General features: G+C 46.4%; 7 non-coding genes across 7 annotated transcripts; all 7 read left to right on the top strand.

The window, feature by feature from the left end:
* The first annotated feature begins 215 nt into the window (after nucleotides 1-215).
* On the top strand, nucleotides 216-406 carry LOC130330914 (U2 spliceosomal RNA). Its single transcript, XR_008873940.1, has one exon. It is a non-coding gene; the product is annotated as a U2 spliceosomal RNA (small nuclear RNA).
* A 2,111-nt stretch (nucleotides 407-2,517) lies between these two features.
* Nucleotides 2,518-2,708, top strand: LOC130330918 (U2 spliceosomal RNA). The gene has a single exon (XR_008873943.1). It is a non-coding gene; the product is annotated as a U2 spliceosomal RNA (small nuclear RNA).
* Nucleotides 2,709-4,803: 2,095 nt separating this feature from the next.
* On the top strand, nucleotides 4,804-4,994 carry LOC130330919 (U2 spliceosomal RNA). Its single transcript, XR_008873944.1, has one exon. It is a non-coding gene; the product is annotated as a U2 spliceosomal RNA (small nuclear RNA).
* A 2,116-nt stretch (nucleotides 4,995-7,110) lies between these two features.
* Nucleotides 7,111-7,301, top strand: LOC130330920 (U2 spliceosomal RNA). Its single transcript, XR_008873945.1, has one exon. It is a non-coding gene; the product is annotated as a U2 spliceosomal RNA (small nuclear RNA).
* A 2,111-nt stretch (nucleotides 7,302-9,412) lies between these two features.
* Nucleotides 9,413-9,603, top strand: LOC130330915 (U2 spliceosomal RNA). The gene has a single exon (XR_008873941.1). It is a non-coding gene; the product is annotated as a U2 spliceosomal RNA (small nuclear RNA).
* A 2,106-nt stretch (nucleotides 9,604-11,709) lies between these two features.
* LOC130330921 (U2 spliceosomal RNA) lies at nucleotides 11,710-11,900 on the top strand. Its single transcript, XR_008873946.1, has one exon. It is a non-coding gene; the product is annotated as a U2 spliceosomal RNA (small nuclear RNA).
* Nucleotides 11,901-14,002: 2,102 nt separating this feature from the next.
* Nucleotides 14,003-14,202, top strand: LOC130330916 (U2 spliceosomal RNA). The gene has a single exon (XR_008873942.1). It is a non-coding gene; the product is annotated as a U2 spliceosomal RNA (small nuclear RNA).
* Nucleotides 14,203-14,409: the final 207 nt, after the last annotated feature.

Here is a 14,409-nt window from a genome sequence, read left to right on the forward strand (position 1 = left end):
TATGGATTGCATTTAAAAAGGCCCGTGGGAGTGCAATGGGCCCCTGTCTTGCTGCTTAGCAATAATGGTATGGGTTTAGGTTCTGCTGTGTGTACTGGTGGTTGACTGCCCCCCAGCCCAGAGTGTGCATGGAAAATTGTCTGGCAGCCTCCCTGACAGCAAGCAGTGATAGTGCCCATGAAGGGGACCTTGTTGGGCCCGCCCCTTTCACGGTTATCGCTTCTCGGCCTTTTGGCTAAGATCAAGTGTAGTATCTGTTCTTATCAGTTTAATATCTGATACGTCCCCTATCTGGGGACCATATATTAAATGGATTTTTGAGAACGGGGGCTGATTTCGAAGCTTGCTTCCGTCGCCCTATGCATTGACCCGATATGGCAGTATCTTCGGGTACAGTGCACCACCCCCTTACAGGGTTAAAAAGAAAGATTCCTACTTTCATTGCTACCTGCTTGCTTGCTGGCTAGCCAGCTAGCCAGCCCTGTGGGCCTTGCTGCTGCTGCTTCTGCAGCCAAAAAACAAAAGGTGGTGCTGCTGCTGCTGCTTCTGCTGCTTCTGCTTCTGCTTGTGTCTGGCCGCTGTTGGAGCGTCCAGGCACAGGACTTCTGCTGCTGCTGACTAAATGGCCTCCTTAATTGGATCATTTGAGTAGCCAGCACACCTGTGCAGGTAGGGCATGACATGATAGGCAGCTGCCTTGATAGCGGGTGGGTGCTGAATGTTCCTAATTGACAAAATAAGATTAATGCTTATGAAGAAATATAAAATCTCATCCCTTCCCCAATATCGCGCCACACCCCTACCCCTTAATTCCCTGGTTGAACTTGATGGACATATGTCTTTTTTCGACCGTACTAACTATGTAACTATGTAACATAACATGGGGGGGGGGGGGGGGGTCTCCTGGCTGTTCACACAGGTGTGTCATTGCTGTACATTGACCATGCATTGCTTCTGTGGTATTGCAAAGGCAAAGACAAATGCTTCCAGCCATCCATTGCACTAATGGATTGGTCATCAGCTGGCTGTCTATGTCCCGCATCAATATAGACCAAAGTACAGAGGGTTAGGCTATGCTATTGTGCACCTACCTGATGCATCAGAAGGTGCGAGGCCCTTGCTAAATTCTGTGCACAGACTTTGAGATCTATGCTTTAGACTGTATCTAAACCTGCTCCAACATGGACTGACATTCTGGCCTACTTTCAGCCGATGCGACTTGTCTGTCGCTGAACAGTCGCTTTTTATGTATTCAGCACCTATGTATAATGTTGTAAAAATGCTCTAGAAGCTAAAGTCGCAGAAATGTCGCACATATTTGGCCTGCAACTTTCTGTGCGACAAATTCAGACAGGAAAAATCAGTATAAATCCTTAGAAAATTATCCCCCAGTGTCTCCATCTGCTGGCGGTATTGAATAAGCATTGCTGCACTGATGGGGTATGCATTAGACGAAAAAAAAGAAGAAAAAGAAGAATAATACGCCCAGAAAAGAGGCGAAAAGGAGAAAAACGTAAAAAAACGTGAAAAAAAAGTAAGAGGAAGAGAAGGGAAAAAAAGGTGGAAATGGGTTTAAAAGTGATTTCGGCGGAGAAATATATATATATATATATATATATATATATATATATATATATATATATACGCGCACACACACACATATATATAAACGTATTCTCCGTTGAGATATTGCAGCCGCTGCTGTGTCCAGGCCCAGGAGCCTTAGCACTGTGCTATGATGTCACTCAATACCACTGACATCACTAGGTGTAAACAACATCTCTCCTTTGCTGTGTATGTGACTATGGAGCTGTTTGGTGATGTCGTCTATTACGGCCTTCATAGAAGCAACAGGAGATTGTTGCATCCATCTAGAACCCTCAGAACTACAGTGCTATGATGTCACTCACTTCCACAGGCCTTGCAGAGTGTAAACAACAACAACCCAGCTTTGTTGTGTATGTAACCATAGGGATTTGTGATGTCACCTAGAACCTTCACAGCAGCGACAGCTTTATGAGGAGCATCAGCACTGCTCTGCCTGAGCAGAACCATCACCGCCATAGGTTGTCAAATAACCCGGATTTAACCCACACAGGTAAGTCCAATGGGGTGCAGGCATGTCCTCTATGCTTACAGCTTCCCGTGGGTGTTGGTTTGATACCGTTTGGGGACAGCCAAGGAGGCATCTGCAGGCAACAAAGGTAGGTGTGTGCTTGTGTGTGTGTTTCCTATGCAGATCCTAAGCCCAGTGTCACATGCAAGTAGGAGGAGTAAGAAGGGTTCCTGGCAAATCCGGGTTATGGATTGCATTTAAAAAGGCCCCGTGGGAGTGCAATGGGCCCCTGTCTTGCTGCTTAGCAATAATGGTATGGGTTTAGGTTCTGCTGTGTGTACTGGTGGTTGACTGCCCCCCAGCCCAGAGTGTGCATGGAAAATTGTCTGGCAGCCTCCCTGACAGCAAGCAGTGATAGTGCCCATGAAGGGGACCTTGTTGGGCCCGCCCCTTTCACGGTTATCGCTTCTCGGCCTTTTGGCTAAGATCAAGTGTAGTATCTGTTCTTATCAGTTTAATATCTGATACGTCCCCTATCTGGGGACCATATATTAAATGGATTTTTGAGAACGGGGGCTGATTTCGAAGCTTGCTTCCGTCGCCCTATGCATTGACCCGATATGGCAGTATCTTCGGGTACAGTGCACCACCCCCTTACAGGGTTAAAAAGAAAGATTCCTACTTTCATTGCTACCTGCTTGCTTGCTGGCTAGCCAGCTAGCCAGCCCTGTGGGCCTTGCTGCTGCTGCTTCTGCAGCCAAAAAACAAAAGGTGGTGCTGCTGCTGCTGCTTCTGCTGCTTCTGCTTCTGCTTGTGTCTGGCCGCTGTTGGAGCGTCCAGGCACAGGACTTCTGCTGCTGCTGACTAAATGGCCTCCTTAATTGGATCATTTGAGTAGCCAGCACACCTGTGCAGGTAGGGCATGACATGATAGGCAGCTGCCTTGATAGCGGGTGGGTGCTGAATGTTCCTAATTGACAAAATAAGATTAATGCTTATGAAGAAATATAAAATCTCATCCCTTCCCCAATATCGCGCCACACCCCTACCCCTTAATTCCCTGGTTGAACTTGATGGACATATGTCTTTTTTCGACCGTACTAACTATGTAACTATGTAACATAACATGGGGGGGGGGGGGGGTCTCCTGGCTGTTCACACAGGTGTGTCATTGCTGTACATTGACCATGCATTGCTTCTGTGGTATTGCAAAGGCAAAGACAAATGCTTCCAGCCATCCATTGCACTAATGGATTGGTCATCAGCTGGCTGTCTATGTCCCGCATCAATATAGACCAAAGTACAGAGGGTTAGGCTATGCTATTGTGCACCTACCTGATGCATCAGAAGGTGCGAGGCCCTTGCTAAATTCTGTGCACAGACTTTGAGATCTATGCTTTAGACTGTATCTAAACCTGCTCCAACATGGACTGACATTCTGGCCTACTTTCAGCCGATGCGACTTGTCTGTCGCTGAACAGTCGCTTTTTATGTATTCAGCACCTATGTATAATGTTGTAAAAATGCTCTAGAAGCTAAAGTCGCAGAAATGTCGCACATATTTGGCCTGCAACTTTCTGTGCGACAAATTCAGACAGGAAAAATCAGTATAAATCCTTAGAAAATTATCCCCCAGTGTCTCCATCTGCTGGCGGTATTGAATAAGCATTGCTGCACTGATGGGGTATGCATTAGACGAAAAAAAAGAAGAAAAAGAAGAATAATACGCCCAGAAAAGAGGCGAAAAGGAGAAAAACGTAAAAAAACGTGAAAAAAAAGTAAGAGGAAGAGAAGGGAAAAAAAGGTGGAAATGGGTTTAAAAGTGATTTCGGCGGAGAAATATATATATATATATATATATATATATATATATACGCGCACACACACACATATATATAAACGTATTCTCCGTTGAGATATTGCAGCCGCTGCTGTGTCCAGGCCCAGGAGCCTTAGCACTGTGCTATGATGTCACTCAATACCACTGACATCACTAGGTGTAAACAACATCTCTCCTTTGCTGTGTATGTGACTATGGAGCTGTTTGGTGATGTCGTCTATTACGGCCTTCATAGAAGCAACAGGAGATTGTTGCATCCATCTAGAACCCTCAGAACTACAGTGCTATGATGTCACTCACTTCCACAGGCCTTGCAGAGTGTAAACAACAACAACCCAGCTTTGTTGTGTATGTAACCATAGGGATTTGTGATGTCACCTAGAACCTTCACAGCAGCGACAGCTTTATGAGGAGCATCAGCACTGCTCTGCCTGAGCAGAACCATCACCGCCATAGGTTGTCAAATAACCCGGATTTAACCCACACAGGTAAGTCCAATGGGGTGCAGGCATGTCCTCTATGCTTACAGCTTCCCGTGGGTGTTGGTTTGATACCGTTTGGGGACAGCCAAGGAGGCATCTGCAGGCAACAAAGGTAGGTGTGTGCTTGTGTGTGTGTTTCCTATGCAGATCCTAAGCCCAGTGTCACATGCAAGTAGGAGGAGTAAGAAGGGTTCCTGGCAAATCCGGGTTATGGATTGCATTTAAAAAGGCCCCGTGGGAGTGCAATGGGCCCCTGTCTTGCTGCTTAGCAATAATGGTATGGGTTTAGGTTCTGCTGTGTGTACTGGTGGTTGACTGCCCCCCAGCCCAGAGTGTGCATGGAAAATTGTCTGGCAGCCTCCCTGACAGCAAGCAGTGATAGTGCCCATGAAGGGGACCTTGTTGGGCCCGCCCCTTTCACGGTTATCGCTTCTCGGCCTTTTGGCTAAGATCAAGTGTAGTATCTGTTCTTATCAGTTTAATATCTGATACGTCCCCTATCTGGGGACCATATATTAAATGGATTTTTGAGAACGGGGGCTGATTTCGAAGCTTGCTTCCGTCGCCCTATGCATTGACCCGATATGGCAGTATCTTCGGGTACAGTGCACCACCCCCTTACAGGGTTAAAAAGAAAGATTCCTACTTTCATTGCTACCTGCTTGCTTGCTGGCTAGCCAGCTAGCCAGCCCTGTGGGCCTTGCTGCTGCTGCTTCTGCAGCCAAAAAACAAAAGGTGGTGCTGCTGCTGCTGCTTCTGCTGCTTCTGCTTCTGCTTGTGTCTGGCCGCTGTTGGAGCGTCCAGGCACAGGACTTCTGCTGCTGCTGACTAAATGGCCTCCTTAATTGGATCATTTGAGTAGCCAGCACACCTGTGCAGGTAGGGCATGACATGATAGGCAGCTGCCTTGATAGCGGGTGGGTGCTGAATGTTCCTAATTGACAAAATAAGATTAATGCTTATGAAGAAATATAAAATCTCATCCCTTCCCCAATATCGCGCCACACCCCTACCCCTTAATTCCCTGGTTGAACTTGATGGACATATGTCTTTTTTCGACCGTACTAACTATGTAACTATGTAACATAACATGGGGGGGGGGGGGGGGTCTCCTGGCTGTTCACACAGGTGTGTCATTGCTGTACATTGACCATGCATTGCTTCTGTGGTATTGCAAAGGCAAAGACAAATGCTTCCAGCCATCCATTGCACTAATGGATTGGTCATCAGCTGGCTGTCTATGTCCCGCATCAATATAGACCAAAGTACAGAGGGTTAGGCTATGCTATTGTGCACCTACCTGATGCATCAGAAGGTGCGAGGCCCTTGCTAAATTCTGTGCACAGACTTTGAGATCTATGCTTTAGACTGTATCTAAACCTGCTCCAACATGGACTGACATTCTGGCCTACTTTCAGCCGATGCGACTTGTCTGTCGCTGAACAGTCGCTTTTTATGTATTCAGCACCTATGTATAATGTTGTAAAAATGCTCTAGAAGCTAAAGTCGCAGAAATGTCGCACATATTTGGCCTGCAACTTTCTGTGCGACAAATTCAGACAGGAAAAATCAGTATAAATCCTTAGAAAATTATCCCCCAGTGTCTCCATCTGCTGGCGGTATTGAATAAGCATTGCTGCACTGATGGGGTATGCATTAGACGAAAAAAAAGAAGAAAAAGAAGAATAATACGCCCAGAAAAGAGGCGAAAAGGAGAAAAACGTAAAAAAACGTGAAAAAAAAGTAAGAGGAAGAGAAGGGAAAAAAAGGTGGAAATGGGTTTAAAAGTGATTTCGGCGGAGAAATATATATATATATATATATATATATATATATATATATATATATATATATATATACGCGCACACACACACATATATATAAACGTATTCTCCGTTGAGATATTGCAGCCGCTGCTGTGTCCAGGCCCAGGAGCCTTAGCACTGTGCTATGATGTCACTCAATACCACTGACATCACTAGGTGTAAACAACATCTCTCCTTTGCTGTGTATGTGACTATGGAGCTGTTTGGTGATGTCGTCTATTACGGCCTTCATAGAAGCAACAGGAGATTGTTGCATCCATCTAGAACCCTCAGAACTACAGTGCTATGATGTCACTCACTTCCACAGGCCTTGCAGAGTGTAAACAACAACAACCCAGCTTTGTTGTGTATGTAACCATAGGGATTTGTGATGTCACCTAGAACCTTCACAGCAGCGACAGCTTTATGAGGAGCATCAGCACTGCTCTGCCTGAGCAGAACCATCACCGCCATAGGTTGTCAAATAACCCGGATTTAACCCACACAGGTAAGTCCAATGGGGTGCAGGCATGTCCTCTATGCTTACAGCTTCCCGTGGGTGTTGGTTTGATACCGTTTGGGGACAGCCAAGGAGGCATCTGCAGGCAACAAAGGTAGGTGTGTGCTTGTGTGTGTGTTTCCTATGCAGATCCTAAGCCCAGTGTCACATGCAAGTAGGAGGAGTAAGAAGGGTTCCTGGCAAATCCGGGTTATGGATTGCATTTAAAAAGGCCCCGTGGGAGTGCAATGGGCCCCTGTCTTGCTGCTTAGCAATAATGGTATGGGTTTAGGTTCTGCTGTGTGTACTGGTGGTTGACTGCCCCCCAGCCCAGAGTGTGCATGGAAAATTGTCTGGCAGCCTCCCTGACAGCAAGCAGTGATAGTGCCCATGAAGGGGACCTTGTTGGGCCCGCCCCTTTCACGGTTATCGCTTCTCGGCCTTTTGGCTAAGATCAAGTGTAGTATCTGTTCTTATCAGTTTAATATCTGATACGTCCCCTATCTGGGGACCATATATTAAATGGATTTTTGAGAACGGGGGCTGATTTCGAAGCTTGCTTCCGTCGCCCTATGCATTGACCCGATATGGCAGTATCTTCGGGTACAGTGCACCACCCCCTTACAGGGTTAAAAAGAAAGATTCCTACTTTCATTGCTACCTGCTTGCTTGCTGGCTAGCCAGCTAGCCAGCCCTGTGGGCCTTGCTGCTGCTGCTTCTGCAGCCAAAAAACAAAAGGTGGTGCTGCTGCTGCTGCTTCTGCTGCTTCTGCTTCTGCTTGTGTCTGGCCGCTGTTGGAGCGTCCAGGCACAGGACTTCTGCTGCTGCTGACTAAATGGCCTCCTTAATTGGATCATTTGAGTAGCCAGCACACCTGTGCAGGTAGGGCATGACATGATAGGCAGCTGCCTTGATAGCGGGTGGGTGCTGAATGTTCCTAATTGACAAAATAAGATTAATGCTTATGAAGAAATATAAAATCTCATCCCTTCCCCAATATCGCGCCACACCCCTACCCCTTAATTCCCTGGTTGAACTTGATGGACATATGTCTTTTTTCGACCGTACTAACTATGTAACTATGTAACATAACATGGGGGGGGGGGGGGGGGTCTCCTGGCTGTTCACACAGGTGTGTCATTGCTGTACATTGACCATGCATTGCTTCTGTGGTATTGCAAAGGCAAAGACAAATGCTTCCAGCCATCCATTGCACTAATGGATTGGTCATCAGCTGGCTGTCTATGTCCCGCATCAATATAGACCAAAGTACAGAGGGTTAGGCTATGCTATTGTGCACCTACCTGATGCATCAGAAGGTGCGAGGCCCTTGCTAAATTCTGTGCACAGACTTTGAGATCTATGCTTTAGACTGTATCTAAACCTGCTCCAACATGGACTGACATTCTGGCCTACTTTCAGCCGATGCGACTTGTCTGTCGCTGAACAGTCGCTTTTTATGTATTCAGCACCTATGTATAATGTTGTAAAAATGCTCTAGAAGCTAAAGTCGCAGAAATGTCGCACATATTTGGCCTGCAACTTTCTGTGCGACAAATTCAGACAGGAAAAATCAGTATAAATCCTTAGAAAATTATCCCCCAGTGTCTCCATCTGCTGGCGGTATTGAATAAGCATTGCTGCACTGATGGGGTATGCATTAGACGAAAAAAAAGAAGAAAAAGAAGAATAATACGCCCAGAAAAGAGGCGAAAAGGAGAAAAACGTAAAAAAACGTGAAAAAAAAGTAAGAGGAAGAGAAGGGAAAAAAAGGTGGAAATGGGTTTAAAAGTGATTTCGGCGGAGAAATATATATATATATATATATATATATATATATATATATATATATATATACGCGCACACACACACATATATATAAACGTATTCTCCGTTGAGATATTGCAGCCGCTGCTGTGTCCAGGCCCAGGAGCCTTAGCACTGTGCTATGATGTCACTCAATACCACTGACATCACTAGGTGTAAACAACATCTCTCCTTTGCTGTGTATGTGACTATGGAGCTGTTTGGTGATGTCGTCTATTACGGCCTTCATAGAAGCAACAGGAGATTGTTGCATCCATCTAGAACCCTCAGAACTACAGTGCTATGATGTCACTCACTTCCACAGGCCTTGCAGAGTGTAAACAACAACAACCCAGCTTTGTTGTGTATGTAACCATAGGGATTTGTGATGTCACCTAGAACCTTCACAGCAGCGACAGCTTTATGAGGAGCATCAGCACTGCTCTGCCTGAGCAGAACCATCACCGCCATAGGTTGTCAAATAACCCGGATTTAACCCACACAGGTAAGTCCAATGGGGTGCAGGCATGTCCTCTATGCTTACAGCTTCCCGTGGGTGTTGGTTTGATACCGTTTGGGGACAGCCAAGGAGGCATCTGCAGGCAACAAAGGTAGGTGTGTGCTTGTGTGTGTGTTTCCTATGCAGATCCTAAGCCCAGTGTCACATGCAAGTAGGAGGAGTAAGAAGGGTTCCTGGCAAATCCGGGTTATGGATTGCATTTAAAAAGGCCCCGTGGGAGTGCAATGGGCCCCTGTCTTGCTGCTTAGCAATAATGGTATGGGTTTAGGTTCTGCTGTGTGTACTGGTGGTTGACTGCCCCCCAGCCCAGAGTGTGCATGGAAAATTGTCTGGCAGCCTCCCTGACAGCAAGCAGTGATAGTGCCCATGAAGGGGACCTTGTTGGGCCCGCCCCTTTCACGGTTATCGCTTCTCGGCCTTTTGGCTAAGATCAAGTGTAGTATCTGTTATTATCAGTTTAATATCTGATACGTCCCCTATCTGGGGACCATATATTAAATGGATTTTTGAGAACGGGGGCTGATTTCGAAGCTTGCTTCCGTCGCCCTATGCATTGACCCGATATGGCAGTATCTTCGGGTACAGTGCACCACCCCCTTACAGGGTTAAAAAGAAAGATTCCTACTTTCATTGCTACCTGCTTGCTTGCTGGCTAGCCAGCTAGCCAGCCCTGTGGGCCTTGCTGCTGCTGCTTCTGCAGCCAAAAAACAAAAGGTGGTGCTGCTGCTGCTGCTTCTGCTGCTTCTGCTTCTGCTTGTGTCTGGCCGCTGTTGGAGCGTCCAGGCACAGGACTTCTGCTGCTGCTGACTAAATGGCCTCCTTAATTGGATCATTTGAGTAGCCAGCACACCTGTGCAGGTAGGGCATGACATGATAGGCAGCTGCCTTGATAGCGGGTGGGTGCTGAATGTTCCTAATTGACAAAATAAGATTAATGCTTATGAAGAAATATAAAATCTCATCCCTTCCCCAATATCGCGCCACACCCCTACCCCTTAATTCCCTGGTTGAACTTGATGGACATATGTCTTTTTTCGACCGTACTAACTATGTAACTATGTAACATAACATGGGGGGGGGGGGGGGGGGTGTCCTGGCTGTTCACACAGGTGTGTCATTGCTGTACATTGACCATGCATTGCTTCTGTGGTATTGCAAAGGCAAAGACAAATGCTTCCAGCCATCCATTGCACTAATGGATTGGTCATCAGCTGGCTGTCTATGTCCCGCATCAATATAGACCAAAGTACAGAGGGTTAGGCTATGCTATTGTGCACCTACCTGATGCATCAGAAGGTGCGAGGCCCTTGCTAAATTCTGTGCACAGACTTTGAGATCTATGCTTTAGACTGTATCTAAACCTGCTCCAACATGGACTGACATTCTGGCCTACTTTCAGCCGATGCGACTTGTCTGTCGCTGAACAGTCGCTTTTTATGTATTCAGCACCTATGTATAATGTTGTAAAAATGCTCTAGAAGCTAAAGTCGCAGAAATGTCGCACATATTTGGCCTGCAACTTTCTGTGCGACAAATTCAGACAGGAAAAATCAGTATAAATCCTTAGAAAATTATCCCCCAGTGTCTCCATCTGCTGGCGGTATTGAATAAGCATTGCTGCACTGATGGGGTATGCATTAGACGAAAAAAAAGAAGAAAAAGAAGAATAATACGCCCAGAAAAGAGGCGAAAAGGAGAAAAACGTAAAAAAACGTGAAAAAAAAGTAAGAGGAAGAGAAGGGAAAAAAAGGTGGAAATGGGTTTAAAAGTGATTTCGGCGGAGAAATATATATATATATATATATATATATATATATATATATATATACGCGCACACACACACATATATATAAACGTATTCTCCGTTGAGATATTGCAGCCGCTGCTGTGTCCAGGCCCAGGAGCCTTAGCACTGTGCTATGATGTCACTCAATACCACTGACATCACTAGGTGTAAACAACATCTCTCCTTTGCTGTGTATGTGACTATGGAGCTGTTTGGTGATGTCGTCTATTACGGCCTTCATAGAAGCAACAGGAGATTGTTGCATCCATCTAGAACCCTCAGAACTACAGTGCTATGATGTCACTCACTTCCACAGGCCTTGCAGAGTGTAAACAACAACAACCCAGCTTTGTTGTGTATGTAACCATAGGGATTTGTGATGTCACCTAGAACCTTCACAGCAGCGACAGCTTTATGAGGAGCATCAGCACTGCTCTGCCTGAGCAGAACCATCACCGCCATAGGTTGTCAAATAACCCGGATTTAACCCACACAGGTAAGTCCAATGGGGTGCAGGCATGTCCTCTATGCTTACAGCTTCCCGTGGGTGTTGGTTTGATACCGTTTGGGGACAGCCAAGGAGGCATCTGCAGGCAACAAAGGTAGGTGTGTGCTTGTGTGTGTGTTTCCTATGCAGATCCTAAGCCCAGTGTCACATGCAAGTAGGAGGAGTAAGAAGGGTTCCTGGCAAATCCGGGTTATGGATTGCATTTAAAAAGGCCCCGTGGGAGTGCAATGGGCCCCTGTCTTGCTGCTTAGCAATAATGGTATGGGTTTAGGTTCTGCTGTGTGTACTGGTGGTTGACTGCCCCCCAGCCCAGAGTGTGCATGGAAAATTGTCTGGCAGCCTCCCTGACAGCAAGCAGTGATAGTGCCCATGAAGGGGACCTTGTTGGGCCCGCCCCTTTCACGGTTATCGCTTCTCGGCCTTTTGGCTAAGATCAAGTGTAGTATCTGTTCTTATCAGTTTAATATCTGATACGTCCCCTATCTGGGGACCATATATTAAATGGATTTTTGAGAACGGGGGCTGATTTCGAAGCTTGCTTCCGTCGCCCTATGCATTGACCCGATATGGCAGTATCTTCGGGTACAGTGCACCACCCCCTTACAGGGTTAAAAAGAAAGATTCCTACTTTCATTGCTACCTGCTTGCTTGCTGGCTAGCCAGCTAGCCAGCCCTGTGGGCCTTGCTGCTGCTGCTTCTGCAGCCAAAAAACAAAAGGTGGTGCTGCTGCTGCTGCTTCTGCTGCTTCTGCTTCTGCTTGTGTCTGGCCGCTGTTGGAGCGTCCAGGCACAGGACTTCTGCTGCTGCTGACTAAATGGCCTCCTTAATTGGATCATTTGAGTAGCCAGCACACCTGTGCAGGTAGGGCATGACATGATAGGCAGCTGCCTTGATAGCGGGTGGGTGCTGAATGTTCCTAATTGACAAAATAAGATTAATGCTTATGAAGAAATATAAAATCTCATCCCTTCCCCAATATCGCGCCACACCCCTACCCCTTAATTCCCTGGTTGAACTTGATGGACATATGTCTTTTTTCGACCGTACTAACTATGTAACTATGTAACATAACATGGGGGGGGGGGGGGGGGGTCTCCTGGCTGTTCACACAGGTGTGTCATTGCTGTACATTGACCATGCATTGCTTCTGTGGTATTGCAAAGGCAAAGACAAATGCTTCCAGCCATCCATTGCACTAATGGATTGGTCATCAGCTGGCTGTCTATGTCCCGCATCAATATAGACCAAAGTACAGAGGGTTAGGCTATGCTATTGTGCACCTACCTGATGCATCAGAAGGTGCGAGGCCCTTGCTAAATTCTGTGCACAGACTTTGAGATCTATGCTTTAGACTGTATCTAAACCTGCTCCAACATGGACTGACATTCTGGCCTACTTTCAGCCGATGCGACTTGTCTGTCGCTGAACAGTCGCTTTTTATGTATTCAGCACCTATGTATAATGTTGTAAAAATGCTCTAGAAGCTAAAGTCGCAGAAATGTCGCACATATTTGGCCTGCAACTTTCTGTGCGACAAATTCAGACAGGAAAAATCAGTATAAATCCTTAGAAAATTATCCCCCAGTGTCTCCATCTGCTGGCGGTATTGAATAAGCATTGCTGCACTGATGGGGTATGCATTAGACGAAAAAAAAGAAGAAAAAGAAGAATAATACGCCCAGAAAAGAGGCGAAAAGGAGAAAAACGTAAAAAAACGTGAAAAAAAAGTAAGAGGAAGAGAAGGGAAAAAAAGGTGGAAATGGGTTTAAAAGTGATTTCGGCGGAGAAATATATATATATATATATATATATATATATATATATATACGCGCACACACACACATATATATAAACGTATTCTCCGTTGAGATATTGCAGCCGCTGCTGTGTCCAGGCCCAGGAGCCTTAGCACTGTGCTATGATGTCACTCAATACCACTGACATCACTAGGTGTAAACAACATCTCTCCTTTGCTGTGTATGTGACTATGGAGCTGTTTGGTGATGTCGTCTATTACGGCCTTCATAGAAGCAACAGGAGATTGTTGCATCCATCTAGAACCCTCAGAACTACAGTGCTATGATGTCACTCACTTCCACAGGCCTTGCAGAGTGTAAACAACAACAACCCAGCTTTGTTGTGTATGTAACCATAGGGATTTGTGATGTCACCTAGAACCTTCACAGCAGCGACAGCTTTATGAGGAGCATCAGCACTGCTCTGCCTGAGCAGAACCATCACCGCCATAGGTTGTCAAATAACCCGGATTTAACCCACACAGGTAAGTCCAATGGGGTGCAGGCATGTCCTCTATGCTTACAGCTTCCCGTGGGTGTTGGTTTGATACCGTTTGGGGACAGCCAAGGAGGCATCTGCAGGCAACAAAGGTAGGTGTGTGCTTGTGTGTGTGTTTCCTATGCAGATCCTAAGCCCAGTGTCACATGCAAGTAGGAGGAGTAAGAAGGGTTCCTGGCAAATCCGGGTTATGGATTGCATTTAAAAAGGCCCCGTGGGAGTGCAATGGGCCCCTGTCTTGCTGCTTAGCAATAATGGTATGGGTTTAGGTTCTGCTGTGTGTACTGGTGGTTGACTGCCCCCCAGCCCAGAGTGTGCATGGAAAATTGTCTGGCAGCCTCCCTGACAGCAAGCAGTGATAGTGCCCATGAAGGGGACCTTGTTGGGCCCGCCCCTTTCACGGTTATCGCTTCTCGGCCTTTTGGCTAAGATCAAGTGTAGTATCTGTTCTTATCAGTTTAATATCTGATACGTCCCCTATCTGGGGACCATATATTAAATGGATTAAATGGATTTTTGAGAACGGGGGCTGATTTCGAAGCTTGCTTCCGTCGCCCTATGCATTGACCCGATATGGCAGTATCTTCGGGTACAGTGCACCACCCCCTTACAGGGTTAAAAAGAAAGATTCCTACTTTCATTGCTACCTGCTTGCTGGCTAGCCAGCTAGCCAGCCCTGTGGGCCTTGCTGCTGCTGCTTCTGCAGCCAAAAAACAAAAGGTGGTGCTGCTGCTGCTTCTGCTGCTTCTGCTTCTGCTTGTGTCTGGCCGCTGTTGGAGCGTCCAGGCACAGGACTTCTGCTGCTGCTGACT

Source organism: Hyla sarda, unplaced genomic scaffold (genome assembly GCF_029499605.1).
Source record: "Hyla sarda isolate aHylSar1 unplaced genomic scaffold, aHylSar1.hap1 scaffold_3427, whole genome shotgun sequence".
Taxonomy (NCBI): domain Eukaryota; kingdom Metazoa; phylum Chordata; class Amphibia; order Anura; family Hylidae; genus Hyla; species Hyla sarda.